This window comes from Anomalospiza imberbis, chromosome 11 (assembly GCF_031753505.1).
Source record: "Anomalospiza imberbis isolate Cuckoo-Finch-1a 21T00152 chromosome 11, ASM3175350v1, whole genome shotgun sequence".
Taxonomy (NCBI): domain Eukaryota; kingdom Metazoa; phylum Chordata; class Aves; order Passeriformes; family Viduidae; genus Anomalospiza; species Anomalospiza imberbis.
In genome coordinates this window covers 6,948,942-6,961,983 of record NC_089691.1, presented here as the reverse complement: position 1 = coordinate 6,961,983, position 13,042 = coordinate 6,948,942, and the positions used below count along the sequence as shown (strand labels likewise).

General features: G+C 42.2%; 1 long non-coding RNA gene across 1 annotated transcript; it reads right to left on the bottom strand.

Moving 5' to 3' along the window:
* Positions 1-9,578: 9,578 nt before the first annotated feature.
* Positions 9,579-12,073, bottom strand: LOC137480533 (uncharacterized). Its single transcript, XR_011002952.1, has 3 exons — positions 11,524-12,073; positions 9,982-10,051; positions 9,579-9,775 (listed from the first exon to the last, which is right to left on the bottom strand). It is a non-coding gene; the product is annotated as an uncharacterized lncRNA (long non-coding RNA).
* Positions 12,074-13,042: the final 969 nt, after the last annotated feature.

Below are 13,042 nucleotides of genomic sequence, written 5' to 3'. Positions count from 1 at the left end.
TCAAACCTGTCAGGTGAGTGTTCAGAATACTTCCACAGGCATGCAGAGATCACTGTGTTCTGACCACTTGATAAATTGTGAAGGGAAGTTTGATATGCCAAAACCCTCACAGTGATTTTGCTAGATGTTAGATACAAAAACTTACATCTCTTTACCACTTCACTGACATGGATCTCAAGAGGTTTGCTTTACACACCAACAGTAATGGCAATTTTTGTTGTATTTATTGAGGTATCTAGAGACTCAGGGAAAAATAGAAATTCATTGTCTTCAGGGTTCCCATGCGGTCATGGGAACTGGTTAGTTTCATAACCCAGAAGGCAAACCTGAAGAAATGGGGATTTGTCATTTTTAACCCAAGCTGGTGAAATTCAGAGCTCTAACATTATTTGAAGAGCTAGTCTCCATGATATTACTGATTTAGCTTCTTGATATATATCTAGGAAATGTAAATAATATTATGCAATCTTCACTGCTGTAAAAACTCAAGGAGGTTCCCATTGTAAAGTCACTGACATTACTGAGTCTTGAAAAGTAAAACTGGAAGAGAACTTGGGAGATCATCTGGCATATTCCCTCACTCCAAAGCAGGAATAGTCATGTCTAAGCCTAATCCTCTCCAGTCACTAGCTCTAACTGAGACTTTTTAAATTATGGCTCAGACAGTAGTTTTGGACAGCACTTTATGTAAAAGAAGCCAGTATTTATAATCAGCTGAAATTATGACATATATAATATCTGCTATAAAATGTTGTCAAGAGTATCCATGCTGCCCAACTACTAATGTTCTGATCTAACCTTAGACTATACTTTAATTCCTTCAGTATTTATTAGAGTTTATTTTCTTAGCAAATGTGCTCTTCTTTTATTCTACTTGGCATTGAAGGAGTGTTAGTCTGCTACTTCTGTGTGCATTCCTGGCACTGTGAAGGATACTGTTCCTTTTTCTAGTGAGAACCAACCTGAATATGCTTCAATGCCTGCCCCAATGCTCTGCCCACAGACTGACTGCTTCAATTAAATCTCAAGTAGTAACTTGAAACAAAAAGAAGTAGGCAACTGCTGGAAAGCAGAATGAGAGACTGCAATACTAAAGGCCAGTTTAAGTTCTGCTAAATATGTAAAATTAGTTATTTAAATAAGAGGGGTTTCTCTTCTCAGAGATGAGTAAAAATACCTGCATGTTTCGGTTCACTCTCACCAGATCCATCTGCAAACAATTTAATGAAAACTGCACTGTCTCAATGAGTTTGTATGACATACATTGTTGTCCAATCTACAGTAATCAGAAATCATATCTAAATTATCTGCTATCCTTACTGATATTTTCTACAGAGAACTAAGGAAAGCACACAGACCAGGTCCTTGTGCAGCTGAGTTGGTCTCTCTATTTTTATATAAGCAGAACATGTGCAGTTTATGTTATTTATACCCATTCAGTGAACTATCCAAAGTGTATTGCCCACATCTTTCCTTAGTATAAAACTGCTTATGATTTCAGTCAAAAAAAACCCCAAAAAACAAAACCAGAGTATCACTGCCCTGGTGGATTATACTCTCCTACTGAAAGAAAAAATTTGATTCAATCCTCGTTCTTGTGTTCCTAAGAAAAAGAGGCTTCAGAGTGCATGGGAATCTGGTCCAGTAGTTAAAACATTCATTTTAGAGACATACAAAAGCTAGAATCTCTGCTTTGCTTAGCTATTATCTTCTCTGTGATGCTTCTTTTCCCTGGAATGGTTCAGCTCTGCCCTATTTTTTGTCTGGTCACCATGGCTCTAATGTAGTAGTCCTAAAAAAAGCAGCACAGTAGGTACAGCAACTGCAGGCTCATCTTTGCTCAGCAGTGCAATAGTTTCTTGGAAGCCAGCAGAGGTGCAAAATATAACTAACTACCTTTCCTATCAAAATCAGCAGGAGAAGCCAAAGCTAGAGTGTCATCCCACTTAACGCAGATGAGTCCTGGTGCAACACCCTCCTGCAGCAGTGTGATCAGCACTGCTGTCTCTGCCTCAGAACACTGAAGAAGCTGAGGACATTGATACTGAGTGATCAGTCCAGGATGCAACAGGAGTGTATCAGACCTGGATTTGAGAGTTCCCAGAACCCAGTCTTTTGGTCAGACCACATCTTGTTCTCTGTGTCCTGTGACCACATAACAGTAAGGTAAAAAATAACCCTCTAAAATCACAGTACAGTAGTCACAGAGAAATTAGAAGCATTATCTGGAAGAAAACAAGTAATGTATGCCTGTTCAATAAGAAAGGGCCCAGAATACGATTTTTTGGAGGGGTTTGGATAGGACTGCACAAGCATGGCATCCAATCTGCCTGCATCATGCTGTGATTTATTTTTGTCTTTGTTGTTTGTTTTTTCCCCTACAGCATTTGCCTCTTATTCAATCCATCTTCTATTTCCTTATCATCAGATTAAATTTTTCAGTTATTTAATGTCCCATAATCTTTAGATCTAACTATTCTGAAAGAATATTTTTATGCCTCAATAAAATATTAATATGTATTACTGGTAGCAATTGCCACCATTATGGTTGCTCAGCTCTGTCTCACATATGACACTGTGAATGGGAATCTTTTGTCATCTTCGGGAAAAAATACAGTAAGGAAATAGAAGGGACCAAAATTAGAGTGAGGAGCTAAAAAGGCATAAAGAGGGTGGGAGGAAGAGTCCCAGGACTAGCACAGAGAGCAGAGAGAAAAAGTCAGACTATGGGCCAAGCAGATGGCAGAGGATGAGGTTTGTAGGATCCAAAGAAGGCTCTGAGGGAAAGAAAGCACAGGGTGACTATAAACTGAAAGGAAATGAGATGGAAATTTGGAAGAGTGAGTTGGAATTGATGAAACTTTGCTTGTTGATGGAATGAGTGGAAAAAAAAAGAGATCAGGAGAAAATCTTGGGGATGGAGAGTGAAAGTTCAGGAAGAGAAACAACTGACTGAGAGCAAGGGAACTACAGCACAGTCTTGAAACTGAGCCCACCCCTCCTGCATCATCTATTACCAGCTAGGATAAAAAAACTTCCTGACAGTGTGCATCTGGTTATTTCTTTATTCTGCATCCTTTAATGTCAGGATCTCATGACATATAGCAGTATAACAATGTATCCTGTTAGCTGAAGTGATAGAAATCTATGCTACATATCTGAACAAAGCAACATTAAACCCTTGATACAAGAACTGCTACAAGCCTTGCTACACTGTGGATCTAAACATCAAAATCTTGCTGACTGGGGAAAACCATCTCTTTGCTCTAATGAAGAGAATTACACTACAAAAGGTTTTAAAGGCTGTTAATTCTGCAACACCAGTGATCATGAAGATGTGTGTCAATTAGGTCCCAAAGATTAAAAAAAGAGGAAAAGTTTGTCCAGCAGACTGTGGCTGAGATCTGAACACATGCACATGTCCATAAAAGTAGAGACAGAGGCATGGGTGCTATTCTGAAGTCTGCCAGAAGAATGGCATGACCTTGGGCAATCTATTAACCTTTCCACATCTCAACCTCCCCATCTATATAACAGAGTGAGGATGACATATTTTGCACTTGACAGGTTTGTAGATCACTAAGACCTACGAGATACACCCAAGGGTAGCTCTCATTCACTGGCTGGTCCTGCATATCTTGGTGGCAGAGCTGCCGTTGCCATTTTATGCGCCACCCAATGCAGTCAGAATTATGGTCAGAAGTCATCTCTTGTGGTCCATTAATACACACTCTGGCATCCCTGAATGCAGCAGTCGAGAACTAATCTGCCTCCAGTCTCGACTAATTGGAAAAGGTTTTTTTCCTCTCTGTTATGTGGATTTCCAAAGTTAAATCTTGAGTGATAGACAGTGCTGTCACAGCAGCATTAAGTGTTTAGAGAGTGATTATTCTTGAAAGACTTCCATTTTTCAAACTTGTGCTTTCAGAAAAAACTGTGGAAATAAATGAGAACACCAAGGGCTAAACAACACTTTGAGCTTTACAACAATGATCTCCAGAAAGGAGATGCAATAGCCCAAAGCCTTGCCTATTGCATTTACAATTACAAGAATCTGCAGGTTTCCTCATATCACTGTAGGCATTTAGGGGCTTGCATCATGTGAAATCCTATTCATAACAGTCAATGTGCTCCTGAGAAGAATCACTCTCAAAATGTCAATATACTTTTTTGTAAGCTTTCTATTTAATAAAAGAAGAGACAGCTTCAATTAGTGAGGAATGTTCCATATAAATTAGATTATTTTAAAAGTTCCAGCAATATTAAAAGATATTTTCAGTAAATGAACACTTGTCACTTCAGCAACATTTGTAGCCTTTTAGTTTTTATTTTTCTATTTTTTTTTAATTTTTATACCTGGTCACTTATTCTATATGAGTCAAACCCACACTCATAATTTCTCACTGCAGCTAAAAGGAACTATGCCTGCTGAGAAGATGAATAAGAAATATTCAGTATTTATGATCCCACTGCCACCAGCCAGCTGTGTGGATGCTTAAACTTGCCCCACAGAGTCAGTAAGTTGTTGATCCCCAGATCAGTTTAAGTGGGAGTGACTCTGCAGAAAGGCAGAGAAAGGCTCAATTTAGAACAACAATTTACCTCACTGTCTTGCCACAGGAAATCAGCACACTGTGACCTGGTGATGCACAGACAGCCCAGGCTCCAAGAACTGAATGACCAGCCCAGCCAAGATGAACCATGCTCCCTGTTTGGAGATAAAATCCCAAACCTTGCTGTCAGCAGAGAAGGAAAAGCATATTCTTTCCTAGCAGCTTCCTCTCCTCTCATTCTCCTGGCCTCCAATCAGTACTAGGACATGAACATTTCCTTTCCTCTTGTTCCATAAAGGAATATTTAACTTGCATTTTAGCAAAAAGCTTTTATTATTAATATTATTATTATATACAGATTTATCAGTGAAACTCTTCTGGGAGAAAGCTTTTGTCATCCGTGAAAGTGCAGCACAAAGAAACCTGCCCTTATCTTACTAATTACTCCAGTGTCTCCCCAAATCCTATCAAGCTGCTTGTTATTAATCAGTCAGAACAGTGTTGCCTGTATGGCAATATAATATATGCCAGGATGAGATCTGTTTACAGAACTGCAGCTTTGGCACCGAGCAGGGAGGTGCTGATGCCAAGAGAAGCAAGCTTGCTGCAGTCTATCAGCCAGATCAGGGGCCAGCAGACACCTGAGATTTCAGGTGTTGGATCCGGAGGGCCGTGGATGTCATGGCCACATCTACCTTTCCCACACTGACCCTAAAATAACAGCATATTTTGAACAGGAGAAAAGGCTTTGGGATAGGTGTAGATATAAGTCTCTTGGAGGTATCAAACACTACAGTGCACACTAGATGTCACAAGAAAAGAATGAGGCTTTTCTACCTCCCTGACTTCATACTTGTATCCCAGCATGCAGAAAAACAGAAAATTTTATCACCAAGTTGTTTTAATGTCACCACTCTGAAGTATTTCCATGACAATATATGGATAATGAAAGGGGCAAAAGTTATTCTGTCAATCCTATTCAACTAGCATCTTCTCTGGTGGAAGCTGAGAAATTCACTAAAGAACTTACTGATCTAAGGCACAAAATACTGCTAATGCAATAACCAGGGGCATGGCTTCCCTTCTCAGAGGAGTGTGAGCAAGCTCCTCTCAGATGGGTTAGTGCCAGGTCTTGACTTAACACTTCAAGAAAATTCCTGCTTAAGGCAAGTGCTCTGAGAAAAGCTGCTGCAATGAAAACAGAGAGCAAAGCAAAACTACAGCATTCCTCTGAAAGTCAAGTTTCTACTAAGGAAAAAGCTGCACACATTGATGAAGAAAGTCGAACCATAAAGTTTTGCTAGAAAGTGATTGTAATTTTTTTGCCAAGCATAAAAATAACAGTCTAAACCAGAACTGCTTTCTTGGGGTGGAGGTGAGGAGATATATAAGAAACAAGAGAAGTATTATGTGATCTTTCTCTTGAGACATCCTTCTACTTTGTGGCAATCAGCAGCTCTGAGTGAAGATGCAGCTGAACCCATTCCTCTTTCCACAAGAATGTCAAAACACTTTATTAACTGTGGCAGGTCAAGTTTCATAGCCAGGCTGAAAAACAGCAAATTATTACTATTGCTCTTTACAGGCCATGAAACAGAGACACAGAGAGATGAAAGAACTTGCCTACAGTCTATTAGGGGCAACACTGAGGAGGAAATCCAGGAAACCTTGTGGCTCATCATCTGCTTTGTGCATCATTTCATTTTCTTTCCCCAAAAGGCAATGCAGTGTTACAGGTACACTGCACTTAATGAATACGTTTCAAGCTATAGCCCACAGTAATCTCACCACAGTCTTTGGCCTTATTTTCTTCAATGATCAACACTGCCTCTTTCATTTTACACATTACTACTTTCCCATTTTAGGTTCAGTATTTCCAGTCTGAAAAGATACTGATTTTCCAAGAGAAAAAAATAGAAGTAATTCTGCTGACTTCACATACAAGCTGGTCTGAGTCTATTTCAATGAAGGAATAATATTGGCTAGATATATAGAGTTATCCTCTATTCAAGGTGTGCTGTGGGATCTTAAATATCCATCTGGACAGGACATGGAGAGAGCAGATGGGACTTCAGTTTAGCATTTATACTAGCAGCAGCATTCAGGGAGGCAGTGAGCCTCTGAGTCCAAGTCCCAGCCCTAGCTTACTAAAACCTAAGCTGACCTTCTAGCCAAGGAGCAAAAGTACTGTTGAGTCAACTGTATAACAATGCAGAGGGAGATGGCAATGGCTCATAAATCTGTTTTGTATTTTAGCATGCCATTAAACTGCTCATAATTAGGACAAAGCACAGGATGAAACCCTAGGCAGGCACTGATGCTGCCCTTATTACCTGTGGATTGATTCTCCTCTCGCTGGCGTTACATCCGTGATTTGCTGGTGTTCCTCTGGTTTACTTTGCTGCAGTGAGGGTATGAATCTGGCCCAGAGCTCTAATATCCGTTCTAATTTAATTCGTGTCTCTGTCTCCACATGGGAATTCTCATCTAGACACAGCCCCCTCTGGGCCCTGTGCTATTTCCAAATATAGGACCCTTTCCCATTTGTACTGAATTGGGTGGGAAACCCACCTACCTCTATTCATTCACATGACTTGCATTATGTTTTAAGGTTAGACTGAAGATCTTTCCTCTGGCCACAGTCAATTTTAGGTACACAGCATGTTTTATTATTTTGTGTAATTTTCTTGCACATAAATAAATATATAATGAAGCTAAGCACTTTTATACTTGCTAAGGCATTGTGCAGACATTAACTCTTCTAGGCCCCTGGAGGTGAGTAAAATAGAGAACATTACTTGCTTCTCTATCTAGGTCTATGCAGTGCCTTCTATAGACAAATAGGTACACACTGGATTTTACAAACAGACAAAATGAGGCTGGGAGATTAAAGAGCAAATTGTACTAGGATAAGGAAGAGCATGACCCAGAGAAACCTGCATACACTTCTTGCAGCTGAAAAGTGCAGAGAACCCACGCCCCTGTGTACCACAAAACTGAGCTCTCAGCATCCAACTTTGGATACAAGTTAGATGCAGAGCCAAGGCCAATGGATTTATGATCCATGATGATCACTTCCTAAATTTACCCTATGAGGGATATGCCTTCAGAAGGCAGACAGCTCAGAAGATTTATGGAGATGATTGCTTTTCTTTGGGGCCTATGCCAAGTGTTCTGGTGTGTGAGGCTAGAGATGGAGATGTAGTGATTTGCCCAAGGTAAAGCAACAAAACAGGCCAAGGAACTGAATCCCAGAGGTGCTCCGAGCGCAATTCTGCAGGGCAGCACTATTGCAGTGGTGTTCTTGTCTTCTACTGATTGACAGATTCACCTCATGTATGTCCTTAAAACCCTAGAAACAAAAAACCTCTGAAATGAACCATTCCCCTACTCCAGCAACCCCAGGTGTCACAGACTATACCCCAGAACAAGATAATTCCATATAAATAACAAATAAATAAATAAATAAATACCTTGGAATATCTAAGGAACAAACCTGTGGGGGAAGGAGGAAACAAAGTGCCATGGCATAACCTCAGGTGAGCGTTTGTTAACAAACCCCTTTGTGCCCTGCCAGAGAACATGGGCTTGCTAGAGCCTGAAGCTCCCAGTTGTTAGTTCTAGAGAACCAAGCTCAGTCACTGCTGTGTTGGCCAGGATGGAGGGCAATCACAACACGAGGCAAATCCTTTTAATATGTTGCATATCATTGCAGTAATCCAAGACAAATCTCAGAAAATAATGTGACTTTTGCAAGAGTATTTTTGTCACGGCAAAAATTAGTCCAGCAAAAAACCAGCAAAATTATCTTAGCAGCATTGAAGTTGCCTGTCAGCCTCCTGAGCAGGAGTCTGAGGACTCCACATTATCCACGTGGATTCCAAGGAATGGTGCAGATCCTGCTGACTTTTCCACATGAAAGCAGAGAACTGCTATACCACTCAGCACCAACGCAGAGTTTACTTTTCTGTTCCAGGAGACCAACTCCATTTGTTGTAAAAACCTTACACACATGTGTGCACATACCACAGCTTCCTTATAGCTCTGACTTCCAAGGTCTAATGGCACATGCTGAAAGTGTCTGCAAGCTTTTCATTTTGCTATTATCAAGTTTAGAAATACACTCTCTTAAGGCATAAAAGCTGAGGTTCAAATGACTCCAGATTATACCAATTAAAGAAAAACATTAAATATTTCTAGGAATAATAAAATGCAGTTTGGTGATAACAAGAAGTCGCTGCAGCATTACCACTAAGGGCAGAATGACTGGAAGGTGGCCTAGTGGGAAAAAAACTGGGAGTGCTGGTTGAGAGCAGCTGAGCATGAGCCCAGTTGTGTCCAGGTGGCCAAGAAGGCCAATGGCATCCAGGAGTGTATCAGAAACAGTGCTGCCAGCAGGACCAAGGAAGTGATAACCCTCTGTAATTGGCACTGGTGAGGCCACACCTTGAACCATGTGTCCAGTTCTGGGGCCCTCACTGCAAGAAAGATATCGAGGTGCTGGAGCCTGTCCAGAGAAGAGGAAAGGAACTAGGAAAGAGTTTAGAGAGTACGTCTTATGAGGAGCGGGTGAGGGAGATGGGGATGTTTAGTCTGGAGAAAAAGAGGCTTGGGACAGGCCTTAATGCTTTCTACAACTCCCTCAAAGGGGGTTGTAGCCAGGTGGGAGTCGGCCTCGTCTCCCTGGTAACACAAGCAACAGGAGCAGAGACCATGGCCTCAAGCTGTTGCCAGGGGAGGTCCAGGCTGGACATTAGGAAGAACTTCTTCATAGGAAGGGTTGACAGGTGTTGGAAGGGGCTGCCTAGGGATGGAGTCACCATCCCTGGAGGTGTTCAAGAAACAACTGGACATGGCACTTTGTGACATGGTCTAGTTGTCATGAGGTGATTGGTCAAAGGTCAGACTTGGATACCTTGGAGGTCTTTCCTGACCTAAAGGATTTTGTGATTCTGTGTGAAAATTGTGAGAAGTCAATGACTATGACTGCTCATTAAATAACTTACACCAAATCCTGACTCATTTGCCGAGAAAGTGCTATAGATTTAATCAGAAATTTCCACTTACCAGTGAAGGCAAGAAAATAAGCCCTCTTTCACCTGGGGCAATCCACACTATTCTCTGGGTTTCTCCATTTCCATTATACAGTAGAGAACTATTCCAATGGAATAGGTAGATTCTGACTCCTTTAAACACGTTCTCAGGATATTAAAGTTCAAAAGCTGGGAAAAAAGTGATTTTAAAACATACTAAATAAAATGCTGCTTGCAAAAATCTCTGAATTAGAAGAATGTCTTACACAATGAATATATGCAGATGAAATCTGTAATGAACAAAAAACTAATTTAAATTGTTCCCTGAGGAAAATAACCCAAAGCATATCTCCTTAAAACAGCAAAGAAATTCCCAGAAACAAAGAACAATTTACCTTTTTCTTTTTTTTTGGAAAACAAAACTGCAATTCACACACTGCAGAATGGTTTACTCTGTAAGCCATTCTGGAAAATAAAAACAGTGCTTGACACAGAATCTGAAGTTACCAGTACAGCCCTAATTTCTAACCCCCGAACTCTTATCTTCTGTAATTTTAAATGAAAAGTCTGAACACCTTTAATAGTATCTAACACTTCTACAACACTTTTCACCATTAAGTCTTAAAATGCCTTACAAAGGTTGGAGACATTATCTCCATTTTAAGAAAAAGTAAACAAGCATGGAGAGCCAGTATGCCCAGACTCACCAAGCAGACTGGGAGCAGACACAGAGCAATGATCCATTCTCCTGTGTGTTCTAGTCCTGAGGAAATTAGCATTCCCTTTAATTGCATTTTTATTTCCTTTTAGAGAGCACATAGGAATATCTGGAAATTTAGCAGCAATTTTTAAAAGTGCTTTTGGGGAAAAGGAAGATTTTAGTCACTCATTATGTGACTAAATTAATACACATAGAAGCACACTCTTATGAATATAAAACATGGCATACATCCACATTCTAGGCTATTTAATATTTGCTGTGAAACTCTGAATCAGATCAAATCCCTCAACTCAATATTGTTTAAAATTTATTTCAATTTCAATTTATGAGACAACACAGAGGTTCTCTTCTGTTTATAAGTGGCTGTGCCATGCTGATGCCACCTTCAACACAACTTTTGTAGTCCTCTGCCACACAAAGTTCCTGATACTTTCTGAATATGAGTACCTCCCCATCCCAACTCTGAAGGGATAGCTGAATCAGTTTCACAGTACGTTTCAAAGCATATATTTAACACAACAATAATCTCAGAGCTTTTCCTTGCCACTTTATTTCTGTCTCAAGCTTAATTCAGGAACTTAAAAACATCCACTGATTATCTGGTTACAGCGTCACTTTCCATGCATTCATATATGCAGGTGTTATTATATACATATTGAGCTACAAATCAACTTCACAAACATTTCTAGGCTTAGAACATAAACTCCCCTGCAAATTAGAAAGAACTTTGGGCACCTTGACAAGGCAATGTTGAAGGACAAGAATACTCATCACACGAATTAAAATTGCCCACAGCTAATTGACCCTTCTATTTCCCTTTGAGTCACAAACATGGGAAGCACATGCTTCCTGAAACGTTCCCAGCTTGAGCACTGGCACATTCCTGACACAGGAAACAGCTAACCCATGTATTAGTGTCTGGGATAATAGTAGATATTTAACACCTCGTACCAGAAGAAAACAGAAAAACATTTTACCAGGTGGTAGAGCTGGGGTAGGTAGACGAGGTATAATTATACTCACTGGAATTTAGCCAGAAAACTTGATCAAAAACACCAAACAGCCTCATTAAGCTTTAAACAATTGCAAGGACTTTACTTTTTGGTCTTAGGTAAAGGCAGTGCCTTGTCTGTGTGTATATTAACACATCAATGAGGTCACTGCAGCTTTCAGGGGGGTTTTAGGGTTTTTTTTATAGGTATAAGCACACACTTACCAATATTTGAAGCCAGAGCATCAGTAGAATCTACTTAACACACATTTGCATAAATATCCATCCATTTGCATCAGATTATACAAACACATGGTCATTTTCCCTGAGCATTCAGTGCTTGGGCCTCATATCTCATCTCTCCCTAGGGCTCTTCCCTCCCCATCAGCCCTGCGGGAATGGCCCTCGGAGGAGGGGAGAGCTGCACCATGAGGGAGGCAGCCCCTCAGAGATGGGAGGAGGGTCCCGGCACTGTGAGGGGAGCTGAGCCCCTCAGAGATGGGAGGAGGGTCCCGGCACTGTGAGGGGAGCTGAGCCTCTCAGAGATGGGAGGAGGGTCCCGTCACTGTGAGGGGAGCAGAGCCTCTCAGAGATGGGAGGAGGGTCCCGGCACTGTGAGGGGAGCAGAGCCCCTCAGAGATGGGAGGAGGGTCCTGACACTGTAAGGGGAGTAGAGTCCCTCAGAGATGGGAGGAGGGTCCCGTCACTCTGAGTGGAGCAGAGCCCCTCAGAGATGGCAAAAGGGTCCTGGCACTGTAAGGGGAGTAGAGTCCCTCAGAGATGGTGAAAGGGTCCTGGCACCATGAAGGGAGCCGAGCCCCTCAGAGATGGCAAAAGGGTACGAGCACCATGAGGAGTGCGAGCCCCTCAGAAATAGTCAGAGAGTCCTGGCACTGTGAGGGGAGCCACCCCCGAGATGGTGAGTCTTGGCACCATGAGGGGAATAGAGCCCTGAGGGGAACAGAGCCCCCTGAAGGGGGTCAGTCCCGAGAGCATGAGGGGGAAGGCCCTTGATGGGGAAGAGCCCCAAGGCTGCAAGTACAGTAGTCTCCCAGAGCAGGAGCTCTGAGGTGAGCAGGTTTTAAAGAGCAGCTGCCCTGGAATCATCTGAAGAGAAGATGGAGGGTGTGGAGGTACCTGTGATAGACGGGAGCTGGTCTGAGTTTTGCAGTGCTGGGAGGAAAAAGGGCTAGAGAAGGGCAGGTAGCACAGCCAGGGTGCCCTTTTGGACAGGCAGGGAGCATATCCAGGTGTGGTCTTTGGAAGGGCAGCCCCATGTCCTCAGGTGGGTTTGGTGTGTGAAAGGGAGTAAGACCCTGGCTGGGAAGCATTTTTCAGGGCCTTTGAGTGGAAAGGCAGGAATCTGCCTGAGGGAAGAAATGACAGCCCACCCCTCCTGAGGGGTAGCTCCACATTTCCCCTGTGGAAATGTGGCAGCGATCCCACCAGAGTGTCTGCTGAGGTTCACCTGCAGACAACCCCGCTGCTCTGTGAACCCTGCCCTGCCTGAGGGTGTTCCTGTAGCCCAGGTGGCCAAAGTCATGCTCTGTCTGGTCTAACTCTGGATTTGTGGGGCAGGTGGGAGGTCAAGAGAGGCCCTGCCATGCACCTGGATCTCAGGGCCAGTACCTGTCTGTGAGAAGCATTCCTGTTTGAAATGCAAGGGCAGTGAGAAATCCCAGCACTCTGCTCCTGAGAAAGCTGTTCTGGAGGCCAGCAGATGGGAAATGTCATGGCCAGGAGG